Below are 17459 nucleotides of genomic sequence, written 5' to 3' on the forward strand. Positions count from 1 at the left end.
TCACTATTGCTTGACGTCACAAGTTGTGCAAGAAAAATGGAAAATATTGCACCACAATATGTTCTCTTGCAAGAGAAACACTGAATTTGTGCTAGGCAACCTTTCCCAATGTTCACCACGTTATTAGTAAAGAAGATACAGCAGAAAAATCAGAGCAAATTACCTGCATGAATGATTGAGTCAGGGAGAAGCCAAATGAGATTCATCCCACAATGGAAGGGGCCAATCTCCAAGCCCCACATTGTGTGGACTATCTACTTACAAATGCTGGAGAAATACATCTACAACATCCATTATATGTGAATGTGAACATAAGCTAAGACACTATATTGTACATTCGACACCCTATGAAATGCACAATAACTAAAATCAAGCCGATTAATTTGTTTTCGTTCTTATCAAGCTCTAAGTGTAGATAAACAGTAGCTATACAATATGGAAACCAGGAACAGATCAAGAATTAAAAATAGAAAAAGTAGTACTGTCAACACCATGTTTTTCCTTTATTACACCTCATCTGCATTATATGGTTATGTCAATCTACAATTCACGCATATAAGAGAAAAAATATTGGCTTGGTGACATATATGTTGTTATAAAAAAACATCCCATGACTTGCAACAAATGTGTACAATTGTCTATGACCTCATATATGATTTTTGGGCTAATCAGTGACAATGATAAATGTAAATAGTAATCTAAAGGAATAGAAATGAAACCAATACCAAATCATGTAGTGCATACCTAGTTGATCTGTACTGTTTGGCAAGAACAGTAAGTAGATTTTTTTTAAATAACAATCTGTAAAACTGTGTTATTTTCTATTTTCAATCTTAGGAAATCTCTAGGTTAACAGGAAAAATATCATTTGAAAATTGCATGATCTAATTGAACTACAAGAATACAGTAGTGGGACTTTTGTGAAAATGACACATCAGAGCCATCATCTCATCTCATGGAACCTCATAACTTTTAAAATTTATATATGACCATAACAAATATCATTAGAAAATTGTGTTGTTTGATTGAACTACAGAAACTGCGAGTAGGATGCTATAAAACCGACATGACAGTCCTCCCCAATTATGATGATCCGTTGGCATAAAAATCTTTTACTTTTGTTCCATCTTTCATATCCCTCGCATGCATGATGAACCTGCATATATTGCCTTTAAGAGTGATGCTTGGAAATGAAGGAAACAGGAAAACCTGAATATTGTTTCCTACACCAAGACTCGTTTGTGAAGATGTGCCATGGTCATTCTATGAATACATAGTCCACACATTTCCTACGATCCTAAGTCTGAAACAGACAAATAAGGAACCCATGCACCACGCTTCTACATCAGTTTTTGGACAAGACCAACTGGAGCTTGTGCCTGATTGTATTTGATTGCTAAAGTAACAGAGCAAATAAAATAAATACCCGGCAAGAAAATAAAATATATACCCAAGCTTGCACTTGTTTACCGTACATTGAGGTGCTAGAGATTACACTAAAATCTGTCCAACAAAATACCATACAAAGGTTGCTCAAAATAAATAGTATGACAAAAAAGAGCACTCCGTCGCCAGCCGACTCATCCCCGGCATTGCTAGTCGGTAATGGATGTACCTAACGGTGACCGCATTACAGTATTGCCGAATGTATTCAGATATTGCCAGCCCCATCCCAAAGAAATTGTGCCTATATTATATCTATCTGTATTTTGCCTGCATCCTGCTGCGCTGCCCTACTTATCTCTCAGAGTGCTGCCTACATCCTGGTACCTACAAAAATTACTCCTCTGTTTGGTATATCCTCTTCTATTGCCTAAATTACATCCACTGCTTTTTGCCTACAAAAAAGAGATGCACATGTACAATACTGATAGGCCCCCCTGAAAATCACACTGTCGCATACTTGCATACATTCCTGTTTGAAAAATAGCCTACATCCCTGAAAGTGTTTTGCATCACCATGAACCAAAAGCTTGCTTACATCATGTACTATGCAAGTATAAAAATGCCTACATCAGGTGTTGTTGGCTACCTGAATTTGCCCCCTTGCTCGTGAAAAGCAGTGCTGACTATGCTACGAAAAATCTATCACGAAGACACAATTGTATGTTGTTGGCCACCCTGCCCCACATCCCTTACTTTGGTCAAACATCGTCCAAAAATAACAGATCGTCTTATGTGCTGATACGCCAATCCTCGTCAGAATATTATAAGCATGCATGAGAAATTTCGTGCACTGGCATGGATTGCGGTTGGGAGGATGCATCCATGACCTCTGGTTGTGCATTCCCTCACTGATCTCGGTGCCACACCACCTCTATCTCCGACTCCTGTCGCCGCCGTAGGCGCAAAATCCCCTATCCCAGTTCGCCTGACAAAAATTCAGAGATGCTGGAGAGCACGATACTGACCTTCCATGTCGTAGATCTAGCAGATCGCCGCGTAGTTGTCCTGCCACCGCATCATGTTGCCGGTAGCCCCCATCCCTTTTCCTGTTCATCGCACGCGCGAGGCGGGTCGATTCTGGTGCTTCGATGCCTGTACACCCAAATGTGGTGCTTCGTTGTCGCTGATTCGCACCCCTCGTCGCCACTTGCCGCCATCGTTGGATTGCCACCGGCCACGCTTGTCAGGGAACCCTCGAGCCCGACCGTTGAGGCGTGGCAAGTGGCAGCCGCGTAGCGGGCACCCCGACGGCGAGGCGGCGACGCATCCGGGCCGATGTACATGGAGCGGCGATGAATCGGGGATGAGGCGTGCGGGGTGGTGCCGCATGGCAAGCGGATGAACGGCGGCGTCATGATGTGCGACGCAATGGGTAGCGAGGCCACCAGCTTACGGCGGAGGGAGGTACGGCTGCGATGGGCGGCGCGGCAAGAGAGATAGGGTTGTGAAGCAGAGGGAGGTATGGCGGCGTTGTTTGGCCGAGGGGATTATGGTCGTTGAGGTATAGATCGGATAGTTGTAGGATGGGATGATGTGCGTGGGGCCGCGGGGATCTGGAATCGGGGACGGGGATCGCTGGGAGATTGGCAGACCACCGCCGCACGGCGTTTGCTCGGGCAGAACATTTGATCGGGCTGTTGATTTAGGTGATCGACCGATGATGCAATTATTGACAGTAGGATTGGTTTAAATGGATTAGATCGTACGGTGCTGATTGTTCTGTGTACACTAATCTGGGTGGTCTTAAGATAATTTAAGTTTGCTTTTTTAATAGTAGTATAGATGCGCGACCATGACACCATCCGAGGATGACAGTGCCGACAATTAGGTCGGTGGCAACGAGTGGGTCAATGCCGACGACATACTAAAATGATATGTCACCAAGCGGCCCACTCTTCCTAGGATGATACAACGCGGATGAAGGCCCATCTTGAAGCATCTCAGAAGGCCCCATTTTCTGGGAAGCCGACAACCAACAACAACAACAACAAAACCTTTAGGGTCAATTTGGTTGGTGTCCTCAACACCACGCCTGGGAAATATTCGTGCCTGGCACATAGAAACTGGAAAAAATTGCCTGGTCAGGCAAGTGGAGCGATGCCCTGTTTGGATGACGACCTGCCTGGTGAGCGCTAAAAAGTCAATCTTTTGTCTGACACAGCGAATTGATCCTTCCCAACTGCCTCGGTCCTTGAGCTCTATGATTAATAAGCCCAGGCTATTGCTCCAGGCAGGCCCAGGCGTCCAAATTCGCTAGCCTGGAAGAGGCTAACCAGGTTGCCTGGACCAAGCATGTTTCTTTCTTTTATTTTTTAAATCTAGACCAGGCTAATCACCTTGCATGGACTCCCAGGCCAGGCAGATGCTTCATTTCCCAGGACACTATCCAAAAAAATATCAGGCAGGGTCCAGGCAGAGCCCAGGCCAGGCGTGCAGCCCCCAGGCCTCAAACCAAACACGCCCTTAGTCCCTAACAAGTTGGGGTAGGCTAGAGGGAAACCCATAAGATCTTGCGACCAACTCATGGTTCTGGCACATGGATAGCAAGCCTTCACGCATCCCTGTCCATGGCTAGTTCTTTGGTGATACTCCAATCCTTTAGATCTCTCTTTACGGACTCCTTCCATGTATAATTCGGTCTACCCCGATTTTTCTTGACATTCTCTGCACGCTTTAGCCGTCCACTATGCACTGGAGCTTCTGGAGGCCTGCGTTGAATATGCCCAAACCATCTCAGACGATGTTGAACAAGCTTATCTTCAGACGATGTTGAACTTGCCTTTTAGCTTTTGTGGCACTCTCTTGTCACAGAGAATGCCATAAGCTTGGTGCAACTTCAACCATCCGGCTTTGATTTGATGGTTCACCTCTTCATCAAACCCCCATCCTTCGGCAGCATTGACCCCAAATATCAAAAGGTGTCCTTCTGAGGCACCACATGCCCATCAATGCTAACCTCCTCCTCCTCCCCACGCCTAGTAGTATTGAAACCGCACATCATGTATTCGGCTTTAGTTCTACTAAGCCTAAACCCTTTCGATTATAAGGTTTCTCTTCATAACTCTAACTTCCTATTTACCCCCGTCCGACTATCATCAACTAGCACCACATCATCCGCAAAGAGCATACACCATGGGATATCCCCTTGTATATCCCTTGTGACCTCATCAATCACCAAGGCAAAAAGATAAGGGCTCAAAGCTTACCTCTGATGCAGTCCTATCTTAATCAGGAAGTCATCAGTGTCGACATCACTTGTTAGGACGCCGACAACCGCTATCAAGATATTTCTTGTAGCTGGGCTATAGAGATATCTACAAAGATATTTAAGAAATCACACACATAAATATATACTACTCCATCCATGAACAAATATAAGAGCTTTTAGATCACTATCTTACTAATCTAAATGCTCTTATATTTCTTTATAGAGGGAGTACTTCATATGGAACTATCACCAACTAACTCCAGAAGATATTTTTTTTCTCACATCGAATTGGATTTGGTTTAAATATGTTTTGAAGGTGCAATGTATTTAAAATAAATGTAGTTATTGTTATACAATCTAGTTTAAATTTACCATAATATATTGCAATGATTGTGATACGAAAAAATTGGTACACATAAAACCTTGGTATAAATAGTTATATTTACCATCCTTTCCATCCCAAAATGGAAACATGTTGATCAATTTAGATGGAATGGAATGTGTGGCATCATAGCGAGCATGGAGGATAGTCCCGCCATCTGTCAAATGAGTGCTGGACACGGCGCTTGATCTTGCCACAACACAAAGGGAGAATTGAGTGAGACCTGTCAAGAGCATAGCTAAGTAGAGACCTCGTGTCAAAAAACTAAAAATCATCTCTGAAGTAGTATCATGAGCAGTGTGTATATTTATTTTATGTGCTTAGATCCCATGATGCATCACCTAAAACATGTGTATATCAATTTTGTTTTTTCAGCCTCGATGATCCACTCTCCCTTTGTCGTCACTAAAAAATGGATGATGTGTGTACGGCGGTTCACGTGTGTCACGTAAAACCCTTTTTTTCGTCACTAAAAATGGTTTGGTGGCATTTTTTGGCCATCAGCTCCACCGTAACTGAAGTATCGTCACAAAAAAAAATCTGGACGACACCACTTTTCTGCCACCTAAGATCGTGTCCTATGTGAGAAAACCTATTTTTTTCATGAATGGACATTTTTGAAAATATGAGATACACTTAGGGATGAGTTTCAGAACATAAATCAAATGCACGTTGTGTAATCGCAGGGAAGATAATCGTTCAAGCATACATAAATTTAGCAAGTGCTCCAATATGAATGATTTAACAGAGGCGAGACCACCAAACAATCAAGTGGTCCTTCTGTAATTTTTTATTTCGATAGCATTCATGTGTGGCCAGTCAATACAGAGGAAGTAAGCTGCAAGCACATAATTCTCTATACGGAGGCTCTCAATGGATAATGGCAGACATTCTTCTCCATGTGCCAACTCTAGAGAAGGGCGTAAAGACAATCAAAGATATAAGAGAGAGGTAGCAGCTCGTAAGCCTCCTAAAGACCTAACACCAACAACATTGGATGCACAATAAGTCAAGTTTTTTTTTTCAAATGTTGGAGGACCTCTTCTGAAGGAAGTGTAGTTAAAGTCATAATGTTGCTTAAGAACAATTTTTCATTGACGCCGAGCTGAAAGCACATCCACTCCCTTAGTGGTTTTGGTAATTTGTGTCAACATACATTTTGTTGGACTAATATTTTCCTTGAGTATATTTCAGGAAGTCCATTCTAGGTCAGGATTGGATGTGATGTTTCAACCCCTCAGGATGCTAAGGATGCATATTGGCAAAGCTTCAAGACTCTACACATTTTGTTTAGTGTCCCAAGATCACATTGAGTCTATAGGAAAGCCAATACTATTAAAAGCGGATTAGGTTTTGATCATGATCTAACTGCTCAAGTTCTTAAAGATATTGCTAAAAAATCCTTAATCACACTCTCATATTCATCTATGTCCAAAACCCTAAAGTCATTCTCGGTCCCACCGAAACACATACAGCCGGACTCACCGAGATACACTTGACATAGCCATTGGCAAACCCTAGCATCTCGGTCTCACCGAGTTGGCCCTTCGGTCCCACCAAATAGCACTTGCCAACCTTCTGTTGCCTATTGCTTTCATCTTGAAAAATCCGACTGATTTCAATCGGTCTCACCGAACTGTCGAAATGTTTAGGTCAGCTTCGCTCAGTCCCACCAAGAGGTTTCATCCGGTCTCACCGAAAAGCCTAAAGTTCAAATCGTTTTTACTAATCGGTCTCACCAAGTGTTTTTGTTGGGGAACACAGTAATTTCAAAAAAAATCCTACGATCACGCAAGATCTATCTAGGATATGCATAGCAACGAGAGGGGAGAGTGTGTCCACGTACCCTCATAGACCGAAAGCGGAAGCATTTAGTAACGCGGTTGATGTAGTCGAACTTCTTCGCGATCCAACCGATCCAAGTACCGAACGTACGGCACCTTCACGTTCAGCACACGTTCAGCTTGATGACGTCCCTCATACTCTTGATCCAGTTGAGGCCAAGGGAGAGTTCCGTCAGCATGACAGCGTGGCGACGATGATGATGATGTTACCAGCGCAGGGCTTCGCCTAAGCACTACGACGATATGATCGAGTTGTGTAACAGTGGAGGGGGGCACCGCACACGGCTAAAAGATCAACTTGTGTGTTCTAGGGTGCCCCCTTCCCCATGTATATAAAGGAGGGAGGAGGGGAGGGCTGGTCGGCCCCTAGGGCGCACCCAAGAGGGGAGTCCTACTAGGACTCCAAGTCCTAGTAGGATTCCACCAAAAGGGAGAGAGGGGGAAGGAAGGAGAGGGAGAGGGAGTAGGAAAGGTGGGCGCCACCCCCCTTCCCTTGTCCAATTCGGACTGCAAGGAAGGGGGGGCAGCCTGCCCTGGCTGCCCTCCCTCTCTACAACAAGGCCCATGGTGGTCCATTGGTTCCCCCGGGGGGTTCCGGTAACCCCTCCGGCACTCCGGTTTTATCCGAAACTATCCGGAACACTTCCTGTGTCCGAATAACATGGTCTAATATATCAATCTTTATGTCTCGACCATTTAGAGACTCCTCGTCACGTCCGTGATCTTATCCAGGACTCCGAACAACCTTTGGTCATCAAATCATATAAACTCATAATACAAATCGTCATCGAACGTTAAGCGTGCGGACCGTACGGGTTCGAGAACTATGTAGACATGACCGAGACACATCTCTGGTCAATAACCAATAGCGGAACCTGGATGCTCATATTGGCTCCTACATATTCTATGAAGACCTTTATCGGTCAAACCACATAACAACATACGTTGTTCCCTTTGTCATCAGTATGTTACTTGCCCGAGATTCGATCGTCGGTATCATCATACCTAGTTCAATCTCGTTACCGGCAAGTCTCTTTACTCGTTCCGTAATACTTCATCCCGCAACTAACTCATTAGTCACATTGCTTGCAAGGCTTATAGTGATGAGCATTACCGAGAGGGCCCAGAGATACCTCTCCGAAACACGGAGTGACAAATCCTAATCTCGATCTATGCCAACCCAAGAAACAACTTCGGAGACATCTGTAGAGCATCTTTATAATCACCCATTTACGTTGTGATGTTTGATAGCACACAAAGTGTTCCTCCGGTATTCGGGAGTTGCATAATCTCATAGTTTGAGGAACATGTATAAGTCATGAAGAAAGCAGTAGCAGTGAAACTGTAATGATCATAATGCTAAGCTAACGAATGAGTCTTGTCCATCACATCATTCTCCTAATGATGTGATCCCGTTCATCAAATGACAACACATGTCTATGGTTAGGAAACATAACCATCTATGATAAATGAGCTAGTCAAGTAGAGGCATACCAGGGACACTTATGTTTTGTCTATGTATTCACAATGTACTAAGTTTCCGGTTAATACAATTCTAGCATGAATAATAAACATTTATCATGAAATAAGGAAATAAATAATAACTTTATTATTGCCTCTAGGGCATATTTCCTTCAATTTTCACCCAGTCCCACCAAGTAGTGCATAAAGGTGATAATGGGATGTTCTATTGATTTACTTGATGTATGTTTTGGCACTCAACTTGCGGATTCTGGAGGTGACATTGGGGTAATCTATGCATAGGGTTGATGCATGTTTTTGTCATACATTCTCAAATAGAAACTTTGGAGTGATTCTTTGTTGCATGTTGAGGGATTGTTACATGATTCAATTATGTTATCATTGTTGAGAGACTTTACACAAGTGAAAGTATGAACCCTAGGCCTTGTTTCCAAGCATTGCAATACCGTTTTTGCTCACTTTTGTTACTTGCTACCTTGCTTTTTTTTTATATTTTCAGATTACAAAAACCTATATCTATCACCCATATTACACTTGTATCACCATCTCTTCGCCGAACTAGTGCACCTATACAACTTACCATTGTATTGGGTGTGTTGGGGACATAAGAGACTCTTTGTTATTTGGTTGCATGGTTGTTTGAGAGGGACCATCTTCATCCTATGCCTCCCACGGATTGATAAACCTTAGGTCATCCACTTGATGGAAATTTGCTAATGTCCTACAAAACTCTGCGCTTGGAGGCCCAACACGAGTCTACAAGAATAAAGGTTGCGTAGTATACATCAAGCTCTTTTCTGGCGCCGTTGCCAGGGAGGTGAGTGCTTGAAGGTATATCTTTACATCTTGCAATTGAATCTTTTAGTTTCTTATTTTATCACTAGTCTAGTTTATAAAAGAAAACTACAAAAATGGAAGTTAGGTTGCCTCATATGCTTCATCTTTATAATGCCTTTCTTGAAAATGATGTATCGAAAAATTGTGCCAAAGTGTTAGAGGAAGAATGCAATAAAATGTTTGGCATACAATCTTTGAATGATGAGCATGATTACAATGTTGTCAATGTGAATCCTTTGAATATCCATGATGCTAATGATATGCAAAGCTATAAGCTTTGGGATGCTATGTTTGATGAAGATGATATCTTTAGTCCCCCAAGTTTTGATCAACAAATTTATTTTGATGAAAGCATGCCTTCTATTTATGATGATTATATTGATGAGAGTGGGTTTGGAAGGGTGTCAACTTTAGGAAGTAATGATCCCACTATTTTTGAGGGTGTTGAATCTTATTGTGATAATTATGAAAGTGGATTTGGAGAGGTCATGACTCTATTTAGTGATGAATCCACTATTTCGGAAGAGGTTCCAGTTGATTATGAGAACAAAGTTGCTATCTATGATGATTATTGTGATGACATGTATGCTATAAAGAATAATGATAACCATTAATCTTATCATCTTGATTTTAATTTTAAATTGGATTATGCCTCACATGATAGTTATTTTGTTGAGTTTGCTCCCACTACTATTTATGAGAAGAAATTTTCTTATGTGGAGAGTAATAAAAATTCTATGCTTATGCATTATGAAAGGAGTGCTTTATGTGATAGTTATATTGTTGAATTCATTCATGATGCTACTGAAAATTATTATGAGAGAGAAACATATGCTTTTACATATTGCAGTAATATCAAGTTTCCTCTCTGTGTGTTGAAAGTTTTGAAGTCATGGTTGTTTTGCCTTCCTATACTAGTTGATTCTTGTCCCATAAATTGTTTGCTCACAAAATCCCTATGCATAGGAAGTGGGTCAGACATGCTGGTCATATTCTTTATGATCCTCTCTTTGTGTTTCAATTCTTTATTTTTAATGGGACACAATTCACCAATTTTTTGCAGGTTATCTACAGAGCTACAGTTTGGATCCATATGTGGTTCTTACTCATGTGGACTTCAGGGAGCCTTTGGTTATTTGGTGCAACCGTTGGGAGACGGTAGCACGGGCTATCTTCAGCCGATTTGGGTGGTGAGCTAATAATAGGCTAGGTGTGTAGGTATCATGGATTATTTCTATATCGCCGGCTATGGCACTTTTCCAGTCTTTTATTGCCGGTTGTGGTGCTTTCCAGATTTATTTACTTTCGAGTGCTGCTCGGTTTATGAGCATCTTTTGGACGTAAGGACCTTGTTACGTTTTTATTTAATAATATGGCAGCATGCATCGATTGATGCAGAGGCCGAGGTATTCCTCCTTTTCAAGAAAATAAACTGGTGCTTGTGTATGTAAGACAATAGGTTTAGGGGGAACAGGCACAACCCTCACACACACACACACACACACACACACACACACACACACACACACATATATATATAATGAGTAGATACAACGTTACAATATACACGTATGCATACAGAGGCTATACAGTCTAACACCCTCACTCAATCTTAGCCACTTCCTAAAGAATCTAGAAGGGTAAGATTGCCCTGGCAAGCCTCAAACTATGGTAGAGGCAATGGGTTGGTGAAGATGTCTGCAAGTTGATCCTTGGAAGAAATGAACCTGATCTGTAGTTGCTTCTGAGACACACGTTCACGCACAAAGTGATAGTCAACTTCAATGTGTTTCATTCGGGCATGGAATACCGGATTTGCAGAGAGGTATGTAGCACCGATGTTATCAAACCAAAGAATAGGAGACTGTGATTGAGATATACCCAATTCCCGAAGCAAAGACTGTACCCAGATAATTTCCGCAGTAGCATTGGCCACAACCTTATACTCAACTTTAGTACTGCTACGTGAGACAGTAGCCTGTTTCCGAGCACTCCAGGCGATCAAATGAGAGCCAAAGAACACAACATAGCGCCCCGTAGATCGCCTGTCATCCGAACTGCCAGCCCAATCCGCATCAGAATATGCCGAGAGACAGCCAGAGGAGGTCAGACGAATATGCAAGCCATGGGACACCGTGAAGCGAATGTAGCGCAAGATGCGCTTAAAGGCAAACCAATGAGTGTCATAGGGTGACTGCAGATACTAGCAAACTCGGTTGACAGCAAAAGAAATGTCCGGTCGTGTGATCGTCAAGTACTGAAGACCACCAACAATACTCCGATACTCCGTCGCATCAGCAGAAGACAGAAGCTCACCATCAACAACAGTGATCCTGTCAGTGGTAGACATCGGTGTAGTTGTTGGTTTGCACTTAAGCATCCTAGCCCGCTGCAACAAATCCAAAGAGTACTTCTTCTGCGTCATAACAAGACCATCAGCCCGGGAAGTAACCTTGACACCAAGAAAGTAGTGAAGCTTCCCAAGGTCCTTGACCGCAAAATCAGCACCAAGAGAGCGAACAAGAGCAGTAGCAGCCGACTGAGAGGAGCTGACGAGAATAATATCATCCACATAAACCAACAAGTACATAGTAACCTCGGGCTTCTGTAGAAGAAATAGTGGGGAGTCAGTAGTCGACGATGCAAAACCATGAGCACGAAGAGCCATTGCAAGATGGGCATGCCATGCACGAGGAGCTTGCTTCATACCATAGAGTGCCATGGACAGACGACAGAGATGATCAGGACGATCCGGATCCAGAAAAAACCCGGAGGCTGGCGCATATAAACCTCCTCCTCCAATACACAATGGAGAAAGGCATTTTGGACATCAAGCTGACGAAGGAACCAACCGCGAGTAACGGCAAGAGAGAGAAGCCTGATGGTAGTAGGCTTAACCACTGGACTGAAGGTGTCTTCGTAGTCAAGACCATAGCACTGTCGAAAACCTCGAGCAACAAGACAAGCTTTGTACCGCTCAATGGACCCATCAGAATGCTTCTTCACTTTAAAAGCCCAATTGGAATCAATAACGTTAACCCGCGATGGTGGAGGAACAAGAGTCCATGTCTTATTGCGAATAAGAGCTTGATACTCCTGCTCCACGACAAACTCTGAAAAACAGGCTGAAAAAGAAGTTGGAGGTGTGTTTCTAGAGGAAAATAAGAGAATGGATTCGGTCCATAAAGACTGTAGATGATTGAACACCAAGTATGGACATGAGCAATTACATTATCAGAAACTAGGAGCAAAAACTGACAATTTGTCCCCTCTCTCTTTTTTTTGGGTGTGGAATGGCCTCAATAAATAGAACGAGGAGCACGAGGTGATGGATGAGAAATCTGTTGGAGTGGGAGACAACGGGATGAATTAGTTAACTGCATATGCAACGGAGATAAGAGCAAGGAACCTTGAAAAACTAAGAATATTGTTTTGAGAGTAGAAAATGACCTGAGTAAATGATATACGGGCAATTGAAAGCGCTTTTGGATCAACTGAAAGCGTTTTTGGGTCAATTGAAAGCGCTTTTGGATCCAGCTACCTGCCCTTTCTTTAAGTTTAGCTGAGATGGACATGCTAATAAACTAACCAGTAACCAACGTTGACACAGCTCACTTATGATAATTGAAGTATAAAGTAGCAGAGGACAACATTGTATACAAATAACCACTTGCTCTTCTGGCTCTTTCATGCTTTCCACGAACCATCCTAGTAGATGTTATGCCCGCAGGGAAAACATGGTTCCAGAAGGCTTGAAGCTCTGAATAAGCCATTCAAATGGACACGCACTTTCCTGTCCTTTCCAGCTTTGCCCACTTAATTACTATCTGCCCTGTACATCTACAAGCAGAAAACAGAACATCATGCCTGCAAGTCAAACCCACCATGGGAAATCAAGATATCGGGATTCCTTTAAAAGGATCCTCTTCAGGACATAAACAAAAAGAATAAAACTCAGCGAGAATATGCCAGGAAGCAAATTCGGATATCAGTCATGGGTACAAATAAATCATTGGTGCAAGGAACGAGATCGAGTTCATTCAGCAGTACTGCACAAAAGCCCTGCATAAGCATACAAGAACCCGCCAAAAAATGTAATCCCCATAAATGGATACTGGACAGAGTTAATACAATCTCAGCATAGTGAAACCTGAAACCTTCTCGCTATGATCCAAACCATGCAGTACAACACAAATTTAAACAAACACTGCTCCGGCTTCTGGATTAGGAATTTTCAGTTACTGCTCCTACTCCTGTGCTGACCCAAAGAAACAAGAGCTGGGGCGGCTAACTAAGGACGTGCTTAGCCACCAACCAATTTGTCTTAAAAAATCCATGGTCGAGAGTATCCCTATTACACATGAATTGTTTAAGAGCCAACAAATATTTTGGTGCTTATCACTGAACTTCATCTCATGTGCATTACATCTTCTTTTTTGCGAAATATGTGCATTATCATCTCACAAAGATAGCATCCATTCCATTCCCAGAAAGGAAGGGGCTCTGGAGCACAGGTTCGGAGGAGGGCAAGAGCGCAACGGACTAACTTTTTTTGGGGATGAACGCGCCGGACAACCTGCGTCGCCAGCGAGGGCGCGGGGCGGCGTCGAACCCAACAAACCACCCAACCCGAGAATGTGGAAGGATCTAACCGGAACAGAGGCGAGGCTAATGTGGGTTGGAGATGGATCTTATCACCTGGGATTGGGATTCGGAGGTACGCCCGCCACTGGCCGCCGGTCGCCGGTGGGCCGCTGGAGCCGGCGAAGCCGAGAGGGGAGAGGAGAGGGGATTTGGTCAGAGGTAGGAGTGCGCGTAGACCGGACCGGTGGGAGGCAGTGAGCAGAACTAATCCACGGCCGTCCATGCGTGTATGGATATGGACGGCAGTGATGGGGACCACGTGTGGTGTTTGAAAAGTTCTTGCCTGATCAAGCCATCGCCAAACGGGCCGGTCTTGTCGGGCCGGCAGGATAGCCCGTGTGCCCAGCCCATGATGGGCCGGCACATGGTTTAGTGTGCCGTGCCTGGCACGTGGCCCGGCACGCGTGCCAGCCCGACACAGCATGGCTAACCTTTTTTTTAAACAAAACACCACCCACTTTATTCATTAGATAAAATAGATACATTGAGGAAATTTACAATTTCATCCATCCTCAAACCAATCATAAGTCGTGGAAAATCTCGCTAACCTAGCTAGTTCGTGAGCTACCTTATTTACTTCTCTATTACAATGTTCAAACCTAGAAATAGGAAAATCACAAGCGAGATGATAACAATCATCGAAAATCGCCGCCGCTGCACTCACATGACCTCCTCCATTGTTCATTGTCTCGATGACCTCTAGATTTTCAGAATTGATAACTAGACGGTTTCACCCTATTCTTTGCTCCAGGGACAACCCATATCGGAGTGCCAAAGCTTCAGCTGCCAGGACGTTTGCGCACCAGTCTATTTTCTCATTCCTCCTGCAAGAAATTTACCTTTGTCATCCCTGAGTACCGCCCCAACAATGCCCCTGAGCTCATCATGATTAAACAAAGTATCAACATTAAGTTTTACAAAACCCACAGGAGCAGACAGTAACAAAATTTGTTGTAATTGCATGGATCCCCAATGATATCTGAGAGGGTTATTTCCTCATGGACCAATTTACGTCTTTCCCACCAGAGGTACTAGGTAGTAATGGCAACCGCTGAGGTCAAATCTTGTTCTGGCATAAGAAGTACGAACTTCAGAACCGCCTCACCCGCTTGATCAATTTCACAGGCTCTCATAATGATTTCGTTCAAACCCAACCTTCTCCAAACCTCTCTTGCTTTGTGGCAGAGAAATAAGACATGCTTTGCATCTTCTGGATTAGGAGAGCTGGCAGGACATTGAGGCGATACCTTGATATGTCTATTGGCAAGCGTAGCACGACACGGAAGCGTCCCATGCAGTGTATGTCAAATGAAAATTTTCACCTTAGCCGGACACGAGTGCTTCCAAATCTTATGCCAAATAGGATTTGCATTTGTTCTTCCCCGACCATTCACATGTTGTAGTTTTTTACTGTGTTAATGTTCCCATTCCACGAAATACGCTGACCGAAATGAGAACATACCAATTTTTGTATAGCTCCATGCAACAAAATCCGGCATATCATGTTGAGAGAGAGGGATAGGAAGTACTCATCGTGCGTCAATGGGCCAAAGAGTTTGTCTAACCAGTCCCACATCCCACTCATTAGAAATAGGATCAATAAAATCAGCAACCCGAGAGATTAGATGGTTCCCTCTTGGCGTGATGACTTTTCTATCTGCACACTCTGGGATCTAGGAGTCGTCCCAAATATCAATATTCTGACCATTCCCCACTCTCCATATATACCCACGTTTCAGAGAATTCACTCCCGCCATGATACTCTACCAGGTGAACGAAGATCCCTTTTTCAGTTGTGCATTCAGTAAATCCCCATCAGGAAAGTACTTCACTCTCAAAATAGTAGCACTAAGGGATTCAGGATTCTCGATTAACCGCCAAGCCTGCTTTGCCAGCATCGCTAGATTGAAACAGTGGATATCTCGAAAGCCCATCCCCCCTTGATTCTTTGGGACACACATTTTCCACCGAGCCATCCAATGCATCCTCTTCTGGTTGTCCTCGTCGCCCCACAAAAAATGTGACATCGCGTCAATAATTCCTTTGCAAATCTTTTTAGGAATTTTAAAGACCGACATTGCATAGGTGGGTATGGCTTGAACCACGGATTTGAGGAGAGTTTCCTTCCCTCCAACGAATAGTAATTTTTCCTTCAAACCAGTGATTTTTGTTATAATACGATCAATCAAATACTGGAAACAACCAGTTTTATCCAGGCCCACATTTGCTGGCAAACCTTAGTATGTGTCATTAAGTGCCTCCGCCAAAATATCCAGAGTGGTACACATTTGTTCTCTAACCTCAACACTTGTATTGGGACTAAAGAAGATACTAGACTTTTCCACAGTCACCATTTGCCCGAAGCAACACAAGACAAATCCAAAATTGACTTCAGGACTTCGCATTTTCCACATTTGCCTTCATGAGAATCAATGAATTGTCAGCAAAAAGTAGGTTGGTGATTGGAGGAGAATCTCTACAAACTTTCACTCCCACAATTGATCCAATCTCCTCTGCATACGTCAACAAAGCCGTAAGACCCTCCCTGCATAATAGGAATAAGTAAGGGGATAAGGGGTCTCCTTGCAGTAGACCTCTCGTAGGCTTGAAACTTTTGCATTCCTCTGCATTAACCCGGACCCGGTATTCCACAGTGGAAACACATTGCATAATCAGATTTACCCAATTCTCCTGAAAAACCCAATTTAAGCATAATCTCTTTAAAACAAAGTCCACTCAACCCTATCATAGACTTTATGCATGTCGAGTTTGCTTGCGCACAAACCTTGTTTTCTTTGCCTCTTTTTTTTATTGTATGGAAACACTCGTGGTAGCCTGTTGTCACTGTTTGAATCCAAACTCTCCCCTGAGATTAATGAACACATCTGCAAGGCATTTACATATGAAGAAATCTGTGATGCACTATTCCAAATTGGCCCTCTAAAGGCTCCGGGCATTGATGGGTTTCATGCACGTTTCTTCCAGAGGAATTTGGTTGATTTGCGAGGAGATGTGATTAGTGAAGTGAAAAAAATTCTTTGATGATGGTATTATGCCAGAAGGTATTAACGACACCATGATTGTCCTTATTCCTAAAGGTAATGCGCCTGAAAGCTTGAAAGATTTCCGGCCAATAAGTTTATGCAATGTCATCTATAAATTAATTTCTAAATGCCTCGTCAATCGCCTTCGGCCATTTCTGGGTGCGTCGGTGTCTGAAGCACAAAGTGCATTTATACCTAGGAGACTCATCACAGATAATGCATATATTGCCTTTGAGTGCTTTCACAAGATCCAACATAGTAAAAATACAACCGACAACCACTGTGCTTATAATCTTGATTTGACAAAAGCATATGATCCTGTGGAATGAAACTTCTTAGAAGGAGCCCTGACTAGATTTGGTTTTTGTCAGAAGTGGATATCTTGGGTTATGACTTGTGTCCGGTCCGTGAGATACGCTGTGAAGCTTAATGGAGAAATTTTGGAATCCTTCCAACCAACGAGGGGCCTTCGTCAAGGAGATCCATTGAGCCCTTATCTTTTCTTGTTTGTGGGTGAAGGTCTATCTCGAGCTCTGGAGGCCGAGTGTGCTGCTGGTAGGATCACTCCCTTA

The sequence above is a fragment of the Triticum dicoccoides genome, chromosome 4A (genome assembly GCF_002162155.2).
Source record: "Triticum dicoccoides isolate Atlit2015 ecotype Zavitan chromosome 4A, WEW_v2.0, whole genome shotgun sequence".
In the NCBI taxonomy this organism is placed as follows: domain Eukaryota; kingdom Viridiplantae; phylum Streptophyta; class Magnoliopsida; order Poales; family Poaceae; genus Triticum; species Triticum dicoccoides.